General features: G+C 48.5%; 1 non-coding gene across 1 annotated transcript; it reads right to left on the bottom strand.

Annotated features, from left to right (window-relative positions):
• Positions 1-823: 823 nt before the first annotated feature.
• On the bottom strand, positions 824-896 carry Trnaa-agc (transfer RNA alanine (anticodon AGC)). Its single transcript has one exon. It is a non-coding gene; the product is annotated as a tRNA-Ala (tRNA).
• Positions 897-18,061: the final 17,165 nt, after the last annotated feature.

Raw genomic sequence — 18,061 nt, 5'->3', positions numbered from 1 at the left:
ACCAGGGGCTGGTGCCAGTGTCCCTGTTCTTCGTTGCGAGGTTCGTGGTAAAGGGCCGAGCATGGTGCCTGGCACGTACCCAGTGCTCAGTACCTGGGGACTGTCGTCAGAGCCCCTGAACAGTCAGCCCAGGGCTCCTCTGCCTCTCCCATCCTCTGGGGGTGGGTGGCTGGAGCTGGGTTATCTCACTGTGGCCTTTCAACCTCTGGGAGAGCTGGTGTCAGGGCCGGGGCAGCAGGCCTGCTGAGCGCTGGTGGGCTGGGTAGCATGGGCCATGTCAACATGAGATGTCCCAGGAGGACCTGCTGGGACAGCCTGGGGCGGGGCCTGGAGCAGAGAGAGGTGGAGGGGGTGATGCCCTGAAGCCGGCCACTCCCCCCTGGGAGAATGGGGTAGAAGAGTCAGGGAGGAGGTGCCCCCTCCCCACCTTGTGCTCTGCTCAGCCGCTTTTCAAGATCTTAGTTTTATAACCTGGAATAGCTGTGAAGGTCTTTAATATATTTATTTGGAGATGGACAGTGCCGCCATCTGGCTGGGCACAAATCACGAGCCACTCAAGCAGGAACAAACTTTATTTCCAAACTCATGGGAATGCCACCCACACGCCCTTCCAGGCACACCACATGAACTTCACCAACAAACAGAACTCTTCAGGAGTCCCCGTGAGAGCTCAACCAGAACTCAAAGGGAACTCCGGGAGAACTCAAAGTCATCATCTTAATGGTTCGCTGTCATCACCTCTCAACCACTACTTCTGGCAAAAGTGTCATGCGTCATCCCGACTCATCTGTGGCCCTCAACAGGACACAATACCTTTACTTTTATGTGGTGCTGGGGATCGAACCCAGTGCCTCATGCATGCTAGGCAAGAGCTCTACCACTGAGCCACAACCCCATCCCGTGAAGGTCTGTCTTTAAAGAAAATACAGAAGGTTATGACCTCCTGTTAGCCCCCCCATTCTCCCCCAGACTGTACCAACATGCACACACAGTATCTATCCTTTTCAAAAACTGGTTTGTACGGCATCAATGCTGCAGTGTTTTTTGTTACCAGGTCTTGAATGCTTTCAGGTGACCTCGTTCTTTTTAACAGTTGCATGCTATTCCACACCTCGAACGGGCCATTGTTCCCCAACGATTTGCTCATGGAGGGACAAGCAGGAAGTGCTTTCCTGATGTTATGAAATGCGCTACAATCAACACCCTTGTCCACATCGAGTACGTGCTGTGATAACACCTGTCTTCCTAGGGTGGAGTTCTGGAGATGGGCCAAAGGGACATTAAGGATCAATGGATCCAGCAGCTGCAAGCTGCCAGTTCTATTTTTACTTAAGAACTCCTTGTCATAGGCTCCTGGAAGGAAAGCTTCTGATTTTTTAAATCATGGTATTCCACACTCACCTCATTTCACACAGCAGAAGGCTGGATTCATAAGGAGATTACTGGGTCCCAGGGTAGGACAATGGTGTCCAGGAGAAGGGGCACCCTCTGGGAGATTGCCTGTGGGATATTGAAGTTTGCTCAGGACTCCTTTATGATAGACGTATATGGAACCTCAAGTTGTCCTGGGCTGACCCCCAGGCAGTGACCAATTGATGGGGACCACAGCAGTCCAAGTCCTTGCCTGGAGACCAGATAATCCAGGGGCCTGATTCCTATCCCAGAGCTCCCCCCAGAATCCAGTTGAGCCTGGGACTTTCTGAAGTTACCCCTCTGCTGGGCTTCTCCCTCCATTACCTGTTTGTCCTGGGAATGGTCTGTCAACACAGCCCATGCATCCACACCCTGGTCTCAGGCCAAGTTCTTCCAGAACACACCCGAGGTACCATGGAGGATGGCCAGGCAGTGCCCTCCTGGATGGACGTGTCTTCATTAGCAGTCACCCAAGAGCAGCCAAGGGCCCTGGAACCCCCTGCATGCTGCATACAGAGAAGCCTGCTGGCTTCCTGCAGGAGATTTTCAGCATGGATCTGAAAGCTTGGGGTCTTGTCATCCAGAAATGTAACCTGAAATAATAGTCCCCACCGTCACTGTACACCGGCTGGGTATCTTGTAGATCTTCTCTAGACACCTTGGTTTCCTCATCTGTGCACTAAACAATCAGTACCTGCACCATAAGGCAGTGAGAGTGAGGTACTGCTTTCCATGCTTAGTCCTGTGGTGCTTGAGCTGAAATAGTAGGTCCGATAACCACAAGCCTCTGTCCGTGTGACCTTCAACAGCTGAGCTTCATTTCCTCCTCTGCAGCTGGGGACAGCTACTTCTCTTGGGACTGACATGAAGATTTAGTGTCAGGTCAGGCTCATGGCCATGCCTAGCAAAGGCCCTGATCTGACTCACTTGGGGCCATAGCCAAGCTAGGAGGATGAGTCAGACACGCTCGGTGCTGGACCAGGTGAGAGAATTTGTGAATTCAGCAAGATGATGTTCATCGTCTAGCCTCCCTCCACTGTTTGTACAATTAAAATATGAATAAAGAAAAGTCTTTGGCCCTCCCCGGAGATGACCACTCTGGGTTTATTCCTCTATTATCCAGTATGTTTGTTTCAAACATTTACATCTGGATGTTTTGGAAAAAAACGATCATTTTCTACATATTAGAATATTAGTTATTACATAGATGTCTCAGAACGGGGTTGTGTGTCTTCAGCCTTGGTGAGCATGCTCACCTGCCCAGTCTCAGGAATTCTATTTGGCCACTCGCATCTTGCTGGACACTTTGCCACAGTCCTTCTGTGCATGACCATCTTTGAGCATATTTATCTTTGCACACGGCAATAGTGCTTCTACAGCTGTGGCTTAATCTCTGGGGAGGAGGGATGTGCACTTCCTGGACCTCATGGAGGCCCAAGTCCTACATGGAATGGGATAGTGTTTCCATAGATCCCACATTTCCCCTTCCTTTATTATGTAGAATTTGTTAGGCATAAAGTAAGTTATTAATTTGATTGCCACTTGCAAGAAGAAGTCTGTATGTTCCTATGTACTTTTCCCCCTATATGGTTTGGATCTGGGGCTGGTTGAGTCAACAGATGCGAAACCTGCAGGTCCAGAGGGCTGACTGTTCACACTACCCCGGTTGACCCTTCAGAAGGGCCAGCAGAGAAAACTTGCAAGTCAGGAGAAAGAGGTTGTTAGACTTGCGGTCAGGAGTGCCTCCTTCCCCTAAGGAAATAGGGCAGGGTCTTTACTGTGTTTAAAGGCAGAGATCGAGGGGCTTGGGGTGGAATTCAGAAGGCAGGTGCCCACCCTGCTCTGGCTTTGCAGTGATGAGGTCCTGCCTGTGGGCTGAACTCCGTTGAAAGGGAGACACGGGCTATCTGGCACAGGCCAGAAGTAAAACAGACCTGGTCTAGATAGGAGGGGAAGCCATGGAGATGGGGATTGACACCTGGCATCTTATAAATCCTAGTGATTGTGCCTTCTCTCCTCCCCTTGGAGGACATGAATTCCCCTCCCCCTCATACCCCCACCATGGAGAGCAGGAAGACTGGGGTACAGTTATCCCTTTCTTAGCACACATGCTGGGGAGCAGTCAGGTGAACCTCCCAGACCCCTCCCAAAGGGATCTCACATGTAGATCCTAAAAATGTTGAACTCAGAAGCAGGGTAGAATGGTCGCTAATGGGTCCCTGTGGTTGGAAGGATGTTGGTCATATACAAAGTGTCAGATAAGAACAAGTTCAGAAGATCTGTTATATCACATGAATAAGTCTGTTAACAAAGTATCACCTTCTGGAAATTTGGCAAGAGCCGATTTTGTTTTCTTATCACAGAAAACAAGAAAGCCAGAGAAATGCATTAGCTTGAGCCTGTCCCTCAGTGTACACATGTTTCAAGACATGTCTTGGGTCCATTTCTTTTCAAAAAAAAAAAAAAAGAAGAGAGAAAAGATATCATCTTTCTATTTAGCTACAGAAATGCCATTAGCTGAGATTCTAGGGTGGATCTCTGCTTTCAGGCTGAGCTGGGCTCTTCCTGGGCAGCCCCAAGTCACAGGCTGAACATGGTTGGGCACTTCTGCCCGGTGCAGGACTCTTCCGTAGATAGGCACTCTCGGCTCTTAGCTACCCCGAGTTAAGGTCTGCTTCCTGGGTGGAGGCTCTCTGCCCAGGTCTGCCTCCTGAACCCATCTCTTTTGCAGACACCAGTGACATGCCAGTAACATTTAACAAGCTGCTCAGGTTATAGCATCTGACAGTTTCTGTGGTCTAAACACTCTCATTGCAGCTGATCTCCCAAGATGAGGTAGCACTCAACACAGTTGGGAATTGTCTCCAACTGATCCCTGCGAATTGTCTCCAACAAGCCTCTTTCCTGTCTCTGTCTCTGCATTTATTTCCCTAGGGACCAAACCAAGATCTGACATGACCACCTTATGAAGTCTCCCTCTTTCCTCATCCTGTCCATCAGCATGTCCAGTAAGCTCTCAAACACCCTGAACCTGCCCACATTCCTCCTGTCCTACACACTAAGCTCAGAGCCCAGTGGGCTTTCTTGCCAAGTGCCTTCTTGCAATTGGCTTAGGAGAGGCATTGATATGAAGTAGGGCCTCAGCATGTATCCACTGACCCAGGCCAAAGCTAGAAAGTGTGTAACTAGAATCCAAGGCATGTCTCCCATCCTCCCAGCCCACTCAAGTCCACCTGTCCCTTCAGACAGTTCTTGTCCCTATGAGCATCATGCTAATAGCCTCAAAGTCAACCTGAGGTCTTTCTCCGATCACATAGCATGCAAGAAGCACACACAACCCCGAAGTCCCTAGACATCCCCACCCAGAGGCACCCACCCCACCTGACCCATGAAAAATGGTTTGATACCCTGTGGCTTCCTCTTTGCCTGGAGAACCATCCTAGAGCTTTCTTCTGGGCCACCCATCAAGTCGTCCCTGTCCAAGTCTGTTTGAGCTACTCTGACAAAAGGCCACACACTGTGTGGCTTACACAAATCTTATTCTAAATGTCAAGATCAAGGTAGCAGCAGACTCAGCGTCTGGTGAGGGCCTGTTTCCTGGTTCAGACCTTCTTGCTGGGTCCCCCCTGGGAGGGGCCAGGAAGCTCTCTGGGGTCTTTCATGGGTGTAGCGGTCCCTTCAGGAGGGCTGAGGGCACCCCACCCTCATGGGCCTAGTCACCTCCCAATGGCCCCCTCTTCCACCAGAGCCTCGGGTGGCAGGTCCTCAGGATGTGAGTTTTGGTAAGAAATATCCAGACCATCTGTTTCCAACAGGATAAAGCCCCTCTGCTCAGCACGGTTATTAACGGCCTCTTGTAATCCAGAGGTCCATCCCAGGAAGCAAGAGGGTGGGGAAAGAAGACAGGATGTGAGTGGACTTCGTGTACCCAAGCTCAGTCTGGGAACTTCCAAAAGCAGACATAGAGCATTACATTGGCTAAGCCGGTCCTAGCATGAACAGGGAAATTCAGAACCTACCATGAAACTGCATCAGCGTCCATCTTGAGAGCCACTCTGTTCTTGAACTAGGCCGCTAGGCAAGGAATCAAGGAGCTTCTTTGACTAACCAGGGGGAGCAGATGTGCTCTGGAGCTTCCCAGGTGATGGCCACCTTGATCCACTTAACATGGGCCTTCTGGGCCAGAGATGTGGAACCTGCTCCCTCATGTGCAAGTTTTCAGAGGAAGTCTGGTGGGGCAGATTTAGAAGCTGCAATCTCCTGCTGCCGCAGTCTGGCTGGGCACAAATCACGAGCCACTGAATCAGGAACAAACTTTATTTCTGAACTCCACCAGCACACTCCACATATGCTCCCCGGGAACTCTCCCGCATGCCACATGGCTCCCCCAGGAACCACACACCAACCGGAAATCCCTCCTCCAGCATTTCCCCAACCAATGGGAACTCTCCGGGAATCCCTGGGAGAACTCCAAAGCAGCAGACCGAGGTGGACAGCAGGGTCTAACATACACAGCTCAAAATAACCATCATCATCCCAATGGCCTGGTGGCGTCACCTCTCAACCACTCCATACTAGCAAAAATGCCATACGTCATTCGGACTCGGCTATGTCTCTCAGCATTCTGCCTTGATCCCGGGCAGCTCCCTTCCCAATCCCTCCTCCTTTCTCTGCATTCTCTACCTGTTACTGGAGTTACTGGAGCCTGGTGTAAATTTAGGGACAATCAAACCATCAAAGGGCTTGGTCCTGAGAACAATCAGTTGGGGAGTTTGCAATAAAAGAGTATCCTGCCCCAGGAAGGTGTGACTTCAAGGCAAGTTGATGAGAGTCATTGGGTGGGGCCTTTGGGAGAACTGGGGAAACTGGAGACCATTTTTTAAAAGTTATCTGCTGTCCCATTGACCTCCCACCCCATGTCCCTTATCCCTTCCCTGTAGTCACTCCTGCTGCCCATTTCTAGCATTTGAACTTCTCTGTCACTGTGCCTGTGGCGAGTCAGTGCTCCTCATGCTCCTGGAAGCCCTGGGGGTAGGACATTCCTGAAGGCAGCCTTCCAACCCCCATGGCCTCTTCCCTTTATCTCTTGCTTTCTGGAATCTCATCAGGTAAACCACTTGCTCCCATGATTTTGGGTCTTCATCCAATGCAGACGCCTGGAGACATGAGGACTGGAGGGAATGCACAGCTTCCAGCCCTTCTGCTGAAGTCTACAGGGGGATGGGCCCATGCATTGAATAGGACATTCAAGTCCCCTCTGCTCCGACTGCCCCAAGGATCACAGAAAAGGCCCTGCCGCCAAGGCAACAGACCGAGAAGATTCCCAAGAGTGACATGCAGGTTAAGTGGACATATATGTATGCATCAGACTCTCCAGTGAGCCTGGATTCTGGAGCAGGGAGGAAGATATCTACGTGGCAGTCCCATAGGTCCCGGCTTTTATTCAAAGAAAAAGTCACTATTCATTGGTTGGACTGCACCCATCTATGGCACCTTTGGGACCTATCATAGCATTGGCAGTGTCACCATGAGGTTCTCAGATCACCCCAGCCCAGGGTGGAGCACAGAAACGATGTGGGGCCTGGCTCATTTGTGCCTAGTGTGGCATTGCTCAAATGAGCCTTGCTCTGGAGTGTCCCCCTAGGGGACAGATATCCTCAGACTTGGATTATAATCCAAGTCTCCCCTGTCTGCATCCAGTTCACCCCTTTACCTCTGCAGAGTACCTCAGCTCGTGCACAGGGCACTCGAGGGGGCAGGGCTCTGCACTGGCAGGTACCTTATGTCATCTGCACCTGGCCCTCTCTGTCTTTCAGATCTGACCCACCTCTCAGTCATAGTAGGGCTACTCAGGTGGCCACAGCTGCTCAGGGATGTTCCACCTCAGCCCCTCCCAAGAAACATTTAAACCATAATTGCTGACCCAGGATATGTTGGTGCCGAGTTTATCAAGAAGTTAAGTGCCAGCCTTCCTCCTTCAGCTCCAGAGCCAAGACTAATCTAAACACTCCACTCCCCATTCGTTACTCTAATTTCATCAGCAAGCTGACCAGGCCTCACTATGCCTCTGATTTATGACCTCTCCAACGGATGCAGCAGCTGAGGACCCAGCTGGGCATCTGGGTAGCCAGGAGGCGGGTAGGTCAAAAGTGAGGGCAGCCCCCACAGCCCTTCTGGAGGGGAAGGAGATGTAGGAATTTTGAGGTTTTGTTGGATGAATGCAGAGGGCAAGTTATCTATGCAGGGCTGAAAGATTCCTTTCTGCATCTTCAAGTGAGCCAACTTGGGAAGAGGGAAAAAGTAATCGAAAAGATGCGTCAGTGGCATGAGGTGGCATGTGTGGTCTGATCCCCTCTCCAACTCCTGTGGCTCTGTGATTACCATGAGCCCTGAGTCATTTTAATTTTAGCACATATATTGTGATAGGATCACAGGCAGGACCCGCAGGTCAGTATTTACACTTTAGTGGTTTCACAGTGTTTTTATCATATTTAGGATGGTGTGAAGATCCCAAGTAAGGTGCTTAGGGAGCATTCATAGAGTGAATGTGTCTCTGCAGTTGTAATTAAGCAGAGCATCTTTACGTTGGTGTTTCTTTTGAGAGATCTGCTTTTTGAAAAAAGGTACCCTAGGCCTCCTTCCTATACACAGGCAATCTCACTTGGTGCATCTATTTGGACAGGTTCTTGCTCCCCTGTGGGGAATGACCCTGGTCTGAGCCGGATACAGTCTGGGGCCATTTGGAATCGGCAGATGGTCGGGCTTCTAGGTGGAGTGGAATTTCTTTATTCCCCCTTTACTTCCATGTTTCATCCCACAAGAGCCAACTGTGCTCTCAAACAGCACTGAACTATGGACCTAGACCCATCTAGGCTCTAATCCCATCAATGCCTGCTTTATCCCAAGTGCTGGCTTCCTGTAGGAAACTGAAATTAAGTTTCATATACTCCATTTCTATAAAGCTACAAGGTTTATTTTTGCCAAGTGGGGGGAGGCCACCTCAGCGGGTCCCCTGGCATCAACTCTGGGATCCAGTAGTTACTACACAGCACCCTTGGGATTTACTGGTAGGGATCATTCCACTCAAGGAAGCCAGAGGCCAGAGGATGGACAGATGCATACCATCAAGCAAAGTCCAGAGGCAACCACATCACTCCACAGCTGAGCTCTGGGGATGGAACAGTTGGTCTCTCCAGTTGGTTTCAGGGATGCGAGGGAAGGGGTGTGGATCAATGCCTGGAGGAGGCAGAGAGATAGTCACCTCTGGTTCACACATACAGCCCACGTGGCCCAAGGTTCATCCTTTGACGTTAGATATTTGACTTTAGGATTACAAGAACCTCAGGAACAAGTGCACATAGAGATGTACAGGAGGGCCCAGCAAGGACACACTCCAGACGCTGAACATGTCAAGATGCCAGGTAATTCATTTCTGCTAGTGAAGAGGTGCTTCTGAGCACAGCCCAGGTCCCTAAACTGCCACCAGCCTTTTCAGCCATGGGTTACATGGGAGCCACAATGCCGATTTCACTGGACAGACAACAAGGGTCGGAAGAATCTAGGTCTGGTGAACACTAAGGACCAGGAATGATTCCACTGCAAAGATGACCATGCACCCAACTTCATTTCTACTACTTCCAAGGGGCCTCCACAAAGCAGGGAGAGGGGGTGGAGAACCAGTGGTGGTAGAAGAGGTGGCATATTTGTGACAACCTTAGAAGCAGGAATAACCAACAGAGGTGACAATGATGGCAAGATCCTAAAAGACAGCAGTAGTGGGGATAGCATGAGAACTCCTTTATAACTAGGTCAAACAGAGAGGCCATCCAAGTGTGGGGGACTCCAGTGGAAGAACAGACCATATACAATGTCAGTTGCCATAAATGGTCATTCCTCATACTCAGGGATAAGCCCCAAGTAGGCTGACAGCACATCTCCACGTGGGTGTGATTGTTTGGTTTGACTCCAAAGATCATCCTATACCCTGTCCTGTGCTCCATAGGAGTCACCTGTTTGTATTCACACAAAAGACTCTGGCCCCTGTCCTCAATTAACCATGAGTGCCAACTTAAAGTTCCTCGCTGACCATTTCTTGGATTTTGCTAACGAGATTGGGTTTTGGTGGCTATGAAAATAATGGTAGCCTCTTGAATCCTATAGTATAAGAGATCCTATCCACAGGGGACCAGAGGATGCTATCAAGAAAAATCCTCAGCAGAGGAAAAGGCAGTCTCGGGTATCTCATTCTTTTCTTCCCAACCAGTGAATACATTCCCTTACCATTTGGGTCTTCCGTGGCTAGAAGCTCAGCTGGGCCCATGAGCACTGGTTACTTCTCTGCTTTTTCAGTTCTAGGAGAAGTGGCAGGAGACACAGTCCCGAGAGTACAGAGAGACCAAGACGAATGGGTCATCTTTTAGGCCATGGACTTCATGCAGTGGTTTTTTGTCTGCCATCAGGGATTAACTGGGAATCAAAGTTCCTTCTCTCCACTTGCCCAGGGTATAAAAGCTTTGATTCACAGAAACATTAGAGTCAGAGCCAGGGGAGGAGAGATTCTGTGTGTTAAATAAGCAGCATCTGAAGGAGGACTTCTCTTTTTTAGGAGTTGGTTCAGGGAAGGGATTATCATCCCCAGGTGAGGGCTTCACATTCATTTCCATTTGCAATGGCACATTGACCCCATCAGTGGAATCATTCCTTGTCCTTAGTGCTCACCAGACCTAGATTCCTGTAATCACCTCTGGGAAGGCAGAGCTAAGGACAGCAAAACCCACTTTGAATCACTGGTTGGATTCCTCAGCTCCACAGGTTAAGGGACAATTGCTCCGGTTCAGCAGAGGTGGGCAACCTCACCTCTGAGTCAAGACTATTCCCTGCAAAGCCACAGTATGGGGCATTTGGTTCCATGTCCCAGGAGAGCTTGTATCATGGCAAGCATGCAGGGATGACCACAAAACTCAGGTCTTTGTATCTAACGTCCTTATATTCTTTTGTCCTTCCGTCTCTTTCCACTAGTCTCCAGGAACCAACAGTTTTCGTCAAGGGAAGTTTGGATAGTGCTAGACTTTTGGAAAGTCCCCCCACACACACACACAAACCTCTCATGCCATAGGATTCCAGAGACTACCATTATTTTCTTAGCCACCAAAACCCAACCAGTTTAACAAAAGACAAGGATGGCCCGGCAAGGAATTAGAGTTGGCACTCCTGGTTCATTGAAGACAGAGGCCACAGAGTCAGTGATGAGTCCCTCACCTGTGGACCCCATGACGGCAGGCTTATTGTTATCATCCTGCATAAGAGAAAAATTCTCAAAGCCACGTGACTGCAAACGAAGGCAGGTCAAACGTCAGAGTTTCCCATTCTGTTTCTCTCCAGGTCTTTGGGTGGTCAGTCCTATTCTCAGGTCCCAAGACTGCCTTCCGTTTTTTATTTCAAACACAACTGACCTTTGGTCACTGATTGTGCCATGTATTCTGCCATGTGAACCCTTATTTCCCTTTATACAGGTAGTTTTTTTATTGGTTGTTCAAAACATTACAAAGCTCTTGACATATCATATTTCATACATTTGATTCAAGTGGGTTATGAACTCCCATTTTTACCCCAAATACAGATTGCAGAATCACATCGGTTACACATCCATATTTTTACATAATGCCATATTAGTGACTGTTGTATTCTGCTACCATTCCTATCCTCAACTATCCCCCCTCCCTTCTCCTCCCTTTATACAGATAGTAATGGATGGCTGAGGGTCCGATGCTCCATGAGGACTGCTTTTTAATCCAAAACCTCCTCAGCACAACCTTCAGGGAATGGCTTCTGAGGGGCGTTTCAGAGGCACACAATAGCATTCCTCCTCTGGCCCAGGAAGGCCCATATGCATCTTATAATGAAGACTGCATTTAGTGAACTTCAGGAGTCTCCCAGAACCTTGGCAGACCCAGCATTGCTTAGGAGTCCAAGTCCAATCTCATCTGGGCACCTCATGGCGAACTTTAGCTGCAAGTCCTCAGTTAAAAGCCAAAAAACAATTCATTTATTTCCAAGACTCAATGGCTCAGGATACACACTAATTCTGGAAGGCAGTAGGATGATCGGAAGGATCAGAGCTTGGTGCTGATAATGCCAAGGTTGTGGCTTCGTTCCCCGTATGGGCCACCAAATGTCACAGTCTGGCTGGGCACAATTCAGGAGCCAATTGTCAAAAGAAACAAACTTTATTTTTCGAACCACACAGGCCAAACAAAACAGCTCCTCAGGAAAAACCTTCAGAGCCCATCTGCCACCACTGGCTTCCCACAAGCCTCTCCCTCCACCACAAGCCTCACCACCTCCCACAATCCTCCTGTTCTTGAGGCCGATTGGCTGGGTCGCATGGGTGGAGCCAAAAAAAGTCCCCCAATGTGCAGCTCCGTGGTCTGAAAGGGCAGGGAAACAACCCAATGAACATCCCCGCAGAGGAGCCAATAAGCTAGATGTTGCAGGGGCCTCTGTGAGCCAATCATCAGCCGGCAGCTGGAAGTTTGCTGGGGCCCCTTCGGCTGTGGCTCTCAACAGAGACCCAAACCCAGCTTCCTCCTGGTATTAGGGACACATGCAGGTGGATGTGAGCATCACAGGGTGCTGACGGGCTGGCTCTTCCTGAAGCTTCCTTCAGCAAATGCCCCCCGTTCTTGGCATCCCCAACTTTGAGGTCTCCATTCTAGCTTCAATTTCACCCAGCATCACAGCCCACCCTCTGGTGATGCTTGGAGGGTTTCTGATGGCAACCTGTTTCTGGCCTCCCAGGTTTGCCTTGACGCCAGCCCCACAGTTCTGACATCCAATAGAGCTTTAAAGGATCATCACGTGAGCAAGGGCAAGGTCTGCCCCTCAAGCGGGCCACACATGGGGAACCCGCTCAGACCTTGGCTATGGCAGCCCGAGTCCCTGAACCCCACAACACAGGGAAACAAACCCTGGGGACGTAGGACTCCTAGGTGGTCTTGAGCAAGTAGTGCATTCCGGGTCTCTTGGAAGTCTGAGCCTGGGAGGCTTTGAGTTTTGCTGGTTGCCAAGAATGCCCTTGATGGCCTTTTTCTACTTTCCTGGTCAAAGCAGGAAACCCAGGGCCTTGTGTGACCAGGGAAGTGCTCACCCACTTTTGGCTTATTAATGGCAATCACCTCATTAGCAACAAGACCGTCACTGGCTGAGGTTTTAAGTACACTCGTTTTCTGCAGAACGGAAAGTTCAAGTCTTTTTATTTCCATTTGCAAAGGCACATTGACCCCGAGAGTTCTGCTCTGGACTCACTGGGATCTAGATAAAAGCAGACAACAACTCCAGTCCTTCTTAAATGCTATTTTGACTTGAAGTTCTCTCCAGATAACTCTTCACCTTCAAACTCAGCCTCTCAAGTCTCTAGAGGGACAAAGTAGAGCACAAGAGGCAGCAGGTCCCCAGCTCCATGAGATCCACTTTTCCATCTAAAGCCTCGTCAGCACAACCTTCCCTGTCTGCGTGCCTATTGGGATTGTGGTCCTCCGAGGTCAGGCTCATCCATTAACTTGGCTTGGACCATCCTAGGCTGCCTGCAGCCCCATGCTTCTAGACTTAACTTGTGCCATAAGCCAATTCCAAAGGCTTCTAAAGTATATTGGTATCATCACAGCAGTGGCCCCACTCCTTTCTGGTACCAGGTTTTGTTTAGTTTTCTGTTGCCTTGGTGTTGGAATAAGTTTCAGTTTCAGCTAGCAGATACTAGCAGCTCAGAAGTGCCTGAAATATCCACCCTCCTTCACACCTGAAAGGAGCGCCTGCAGGATGGGTGAAACCACATCCTCAGCACTTGTGGTTAGCATTGCCAAACTGCCCGGCCAGGAAACTGAGAGTCAGGGGCATAAGGGCATGAGACCCCTGACTCAGTAAGGGCTAAAGACCCTTCTATGTTGCTTTCTGCCAGGACAGCAATATTTAGAGTTTCCTCACAGTGTGGTTACATTAGGCAGAAGATAATTGGCTTATGGATATTGCCTTGCTTATGTGTGATTTACAGGCATACCCCTCTCACACCCTATAACTGTTGTGTGCATTCCAAAATTAAACTGAGCTACTGCACGATGACCTGAGGCAGGTCTCCAGCCAGTTCTCTCACTAGCTCCTGGAGGCTGTGTGTTGATTCTGCATCTCTACCCCTCTGCGACAAGTTAGCCTAGTGACCATCGAACACGAAGGGACTAGGAACACATTCACCTTGGCAAAATACCCGAAATAAACAGTTTGTGAGAAGGAAAGGTTTTGACTTGGTTTTCTGAAAGTTTGAGTTGATGGTCACGTAGCCTCAATTGCTTTGGGCCTGCAGGGAGGGAGAGCATCAGGGAAGGAGCAAAGCTAGTCACCTCACTCAGGAATAGCAAGGGAAGGACCAGGGTCCTAACAGACCCTTTAAGGATCCGCCTCCCGGGACCTTACAGCCTTCTACTAGTGCCACTCCCACACACACAGGGTGCCACCAAGCCTTCAGTTGAGGACCTTCGGGGGCCATGGTAGAGACTGTACATCTATTCCATTGTTACAAAAAACTAATCCAAGTTAACACTTAAAAGTGGGAACTGGAAAAGTTGGAGTTTTGGATACCTCTAAGGAGATGTTTCTAGAAGAAATGGAGTAGACCAAGCATGAGAGATTGGTCCCCACATGGAGGAGCTCTTTCCATTGGTTGGGGTCCTGCATGGAAGAGGAACAAGTTGAGCCTGGGGGTGGGATGTGCTCTTAATCCTATTCTTGATCAAGACTCCAGGATTGACACAAGCCCCTCTCCCCACTCTGCAGTTTGAAGACTTTCACTAGGACAAAGCTTCTCTGAGCATCCCAACATGTCTGGCTTTCAGATGGCCTGTCGGGGCCTTCTCAGCCTCTGTACTCAAACAAATTCTCTTAAATCCTGTCTTATACATAGTCAGACAAGTTCTTTGAATCGTCTGAGAAGCTGTGGGTCCAGGGCTCTACAGGATCTGCTTTCCCACCTGAAGCCTCATTGACACAACCTTCTCTGTCTTCATGGCTAGTCAGGAGTCTGCAGATATTTATGTATCTCCTGCCAATCTTCCCTGTAGATCTTTGACTAAATAGGCTTTGGTACCAAGCACAATTCTAAAGGATCCAAGTTTTAAGGCAATTCTGAAACTGGTTCTCTAATCCCATCACACCTAAAATGATAGTGATTCTAATCCCATAGTACAGAGAACACACTGGTCGTTCTTGACATGAACTACTTAAGATATGCCAGTTTAATGTATTTGATCATCAGATTTCACAAAAGGTGAAACAGTACTCCTGGTGACTCCACATATGGCTTTAAACATTTGTGGAAGACGGGGATATTACAGTTTTGAGAAATTGATGGAAGGGCGAGCTCAAGATTTGGTTTGCCAAGTCCACATCAATAGCCAGAGAGCCAGGGGCGCTCTACAGCCACAGAGGTGGAATTAGTTGAATCCAACAAGCCTGCTCATTGTCCAAAACCTCATGAGCCAGTCCCCCTCAAAAGCACATCTAGTATCTTGTGCCACTTCAGATACTTTTGTTGGCATAAAACTCATTAAGTGTTAATTAGGGAAACTATTTGAAATGCTTGGTTTTTAAATTCCTTCATTGATCACAGAAATTTAAAACTTGAAGGGTTTTAGTGACACAATGAGTATTCATTGGTTTACCTGAGAGTGTATTATTCTTTCCCCATTTAACACAGTTCTCAGGATTGGATGCTGCTGCCTGGGGTGAGCAGCTTTTCCTCAGTGTACGTCAGAGCTCCTTCCTCATGGAAAGATGGATCCAAGCAGGAGAACCAGGTTGGGACCCTGAGAACTCAGTTCTCTTGGCATCTGCCAGCCATTCCAAGGTCAAAGACCAGCTTCCCAAATCCCTGTGAACTGGAGCCCTGTTCTCCATGCCGCTTCTCATTCAGGGACTTCCTGAGCCGGGTTGGCCTCTATTTCTGTACGAAGTAGCTGGGGAAAGTTTCCTGGCCAACCCCCCAAATTCTGGGGAGCACAGCATGTATCAGAGGGCCTCAGGGAGTGGTACCAAGATGAAGATGTGGAGGGAACTAGGTTTGAAGTCCAGGAACCTGCGGTCACTGGGAGCTAGAGCTCCGATCAGGAGACAAGAAGTAGGTTTTCCCCCAGACTTTAGTGCTGACCCCACGTGGAGGAATGAATTCCCACAACAAAGGATAAGAAATTGGCAGAAATATACATTCAATGTTCACAGCCGAGCCCTCGGATTCTGAGTCAGTCTACAGCGATGACCAGGATGCTGAGGACTGTCACTATTTCATTTGAGCCAATTGCCCAAGGACAGACCAGAGGGTACCTGGAAAAAAAAAAACGACATAAAGGTTCTTCATGGAAGACCCTCAGCAGCAAAAATTGTTTGCCCAACTCTTGGTCTGAAGCAGCAGGGAGAAATCCTAGGCGTGGCTGTGGATGCCCGGCTGCCTGCCCTCGGAGCTGCTTCTAGGAGCTACAGAGGCTGTCTCCACCTGAAGACTCTCCTATTATAAATCACACCCGAGTATTGTAGTCTCGTCTGAGATCTGTTGCCATCTTTCTGACGGCATTGGACAGGCATCCCTCAGCCATCCTGTGTGAACCAACTTGTCTGGTTAAGTGATTGGCAATACCAGTCTAGGGTCAGATTCACCGACTCCACAAAAATCATTGGGATTCTGCTGTGAGCTAAGGATTTGTTGGAATGAGAGTTTGGCAAGACAGTTTGGCACATCAATTCCAAAAGCAAGATTTATTTTTTAATCCTGATTAAGGGCAAGCACATACCACTTTATGACATGCCTTCTCTCCCTTTCACATTTTTGCCAAAGAGACATTGACATGACAGGAAACTGTTAGTCATAATTGCCCCCCACCCCATACAATAACATCCAGTCATAAGTAGGTATGACTTAGTTTAGGTCCAACATAGTTCCATTCTCTAAACACTTGAAGGAAAGGTTTGAACAAATCAGAACATGTCTGTGGTGCCATAATTGAAAATGGCATTGAGGCCATTGAGATGGTGAGATCCAAGAATCTAGCATAGACCACCACATCCAGTCCAGCTTCTATGGGAGTTGTATGGTGTTGGAGGCCAAGGGGCCCCGACTCTCAGGTGCCCAAACTTCAAGTTGTGTTGTCAACATACTGGTCCTTCCATCATGAGACATGAGACCAGAGACATGAGGCTCTTGTGCTAAACTTCAACCTAGGAAGTACCCCCACTTATCTTACCCTGTTCAGTTCTGGATGCCTAACACCCTTTCCCCCAATCACAATCGGAAGTCATCCAGACACCGCTGGGATGCTCCAAGAGGAATTGGGACTAGTTCCCAGCTTGGGCAGAGTACCACCTCCCACAGGCCTACAGCCAGGGTTACTCTAGAAAATTCTACCCATTATCCCCAAGGTCTTGACCCCAGCTCAAGACCACAGACTATTTCCTGGGTCTAGAAGGGCAACTGTCAGGCACTTGCCCTGCTCTAAAGAAAAAGATGATCTACGCAGGGTAGATCATAAGAGGGCAATATTCTTTACTTTGGCTTTCAAACAAATCCATTACATTTCCTTTCCTGTGGACTTTGAAGTCCGACATAAAGGTCCAGGGCATAGAATACTCAGTCAACAAGCAGAGTTGCCGCAATATCACTTTAGACCTTAACACTGACTAGGGTGGAGTTCCTGGTGGCTTTCCTCCAAGAAATAATTCTAAGCCACTTTGATATAAGCAATGCCCAAGAAGAGTCATCTTTAGGGCTTTACCCAGATCTTTGCTGGCTATATTCTGAGACAATACTACCTTTGCCTCAGTGAAAACAGGTATTTCTTTTGGGAAAGGGAGATGCATCAAGTTTCATGTAAGAAAAAAAAAAAAAAAAAGATTAGGACCAGCCACCGTGACTTCTGCTTTCAGAGTCCCTTAAGTCAACCTAAAATTTCAGTCAAATTAAGGTCACAGGCAGAAGAACAAAAGCCAATAGCAAATGAGTCCAGAGATGACTGAATTCTGATCCTTCAGAATCCAGACTGGGGAAGTCTCGAATTCCACTTATGAACAAGTCTGAACCCAAGACAAGTCCAGTGATTCAACTGCAAATGATATGATGACTCCCTCGCTCGGAGCTTGTTACTACAACTGATGATTTCTGTCCATAAAGAACTTCAAATACTCTGCTTCATGATGGTGTCCCAAAATAGAGGAAATATGTATTTTCAAGTAGGAAATGTGCACTATTAAATACAGGCAGTATTTCTAAAGCGTTAGATCTCAGCCAAACATGGGTCAAGAAGTGACGTTGTGTTGAGGGATCCACAGCTGACACAAACACACTAGTGGCAGTTACATGTCCTTTATAAAACCCCATTGAGGATGAAAGCTTTAACAATTGAGACAATGGCATTTTAGAGTATAAAACTGGAGTCCCTCAAATAATTCCTATTCCTGCTCCCCTGTGTGCCCAGGTATCAGGAACCCACATGCTCATTGAAAAGGTCACACTTCCAGAAATGAGCTGCAGAGATCACAGCCACAGAATTTTCTACTCCCAGCTAAGCTATCACCAAGTCCAACCATTTGCAGATGTATTCACATCTATCTGTAGGTA

The sequence above is a fragment of the Ictidomys tridecemlineatus genome, chromosome 2 (assembly GCF_052094955.1).
Source record: "Ictidomys tridecemlineatus isolate mIctTri1 chromosome 2, mIctTri1.hap1, whole genome shotgun sequence".
In the NCBI taxonomy this organism is placed as follows: domain Eukaryota; kingdom Metazoa; phylum Chordata; class Mammalia; order Rodentia; family Sciuridae; genus Ictidomys; species Ictidomys tridecemlineatus.
This window is presented reverse-complemented; position numbering and strand designations above follow the sequence as displayed.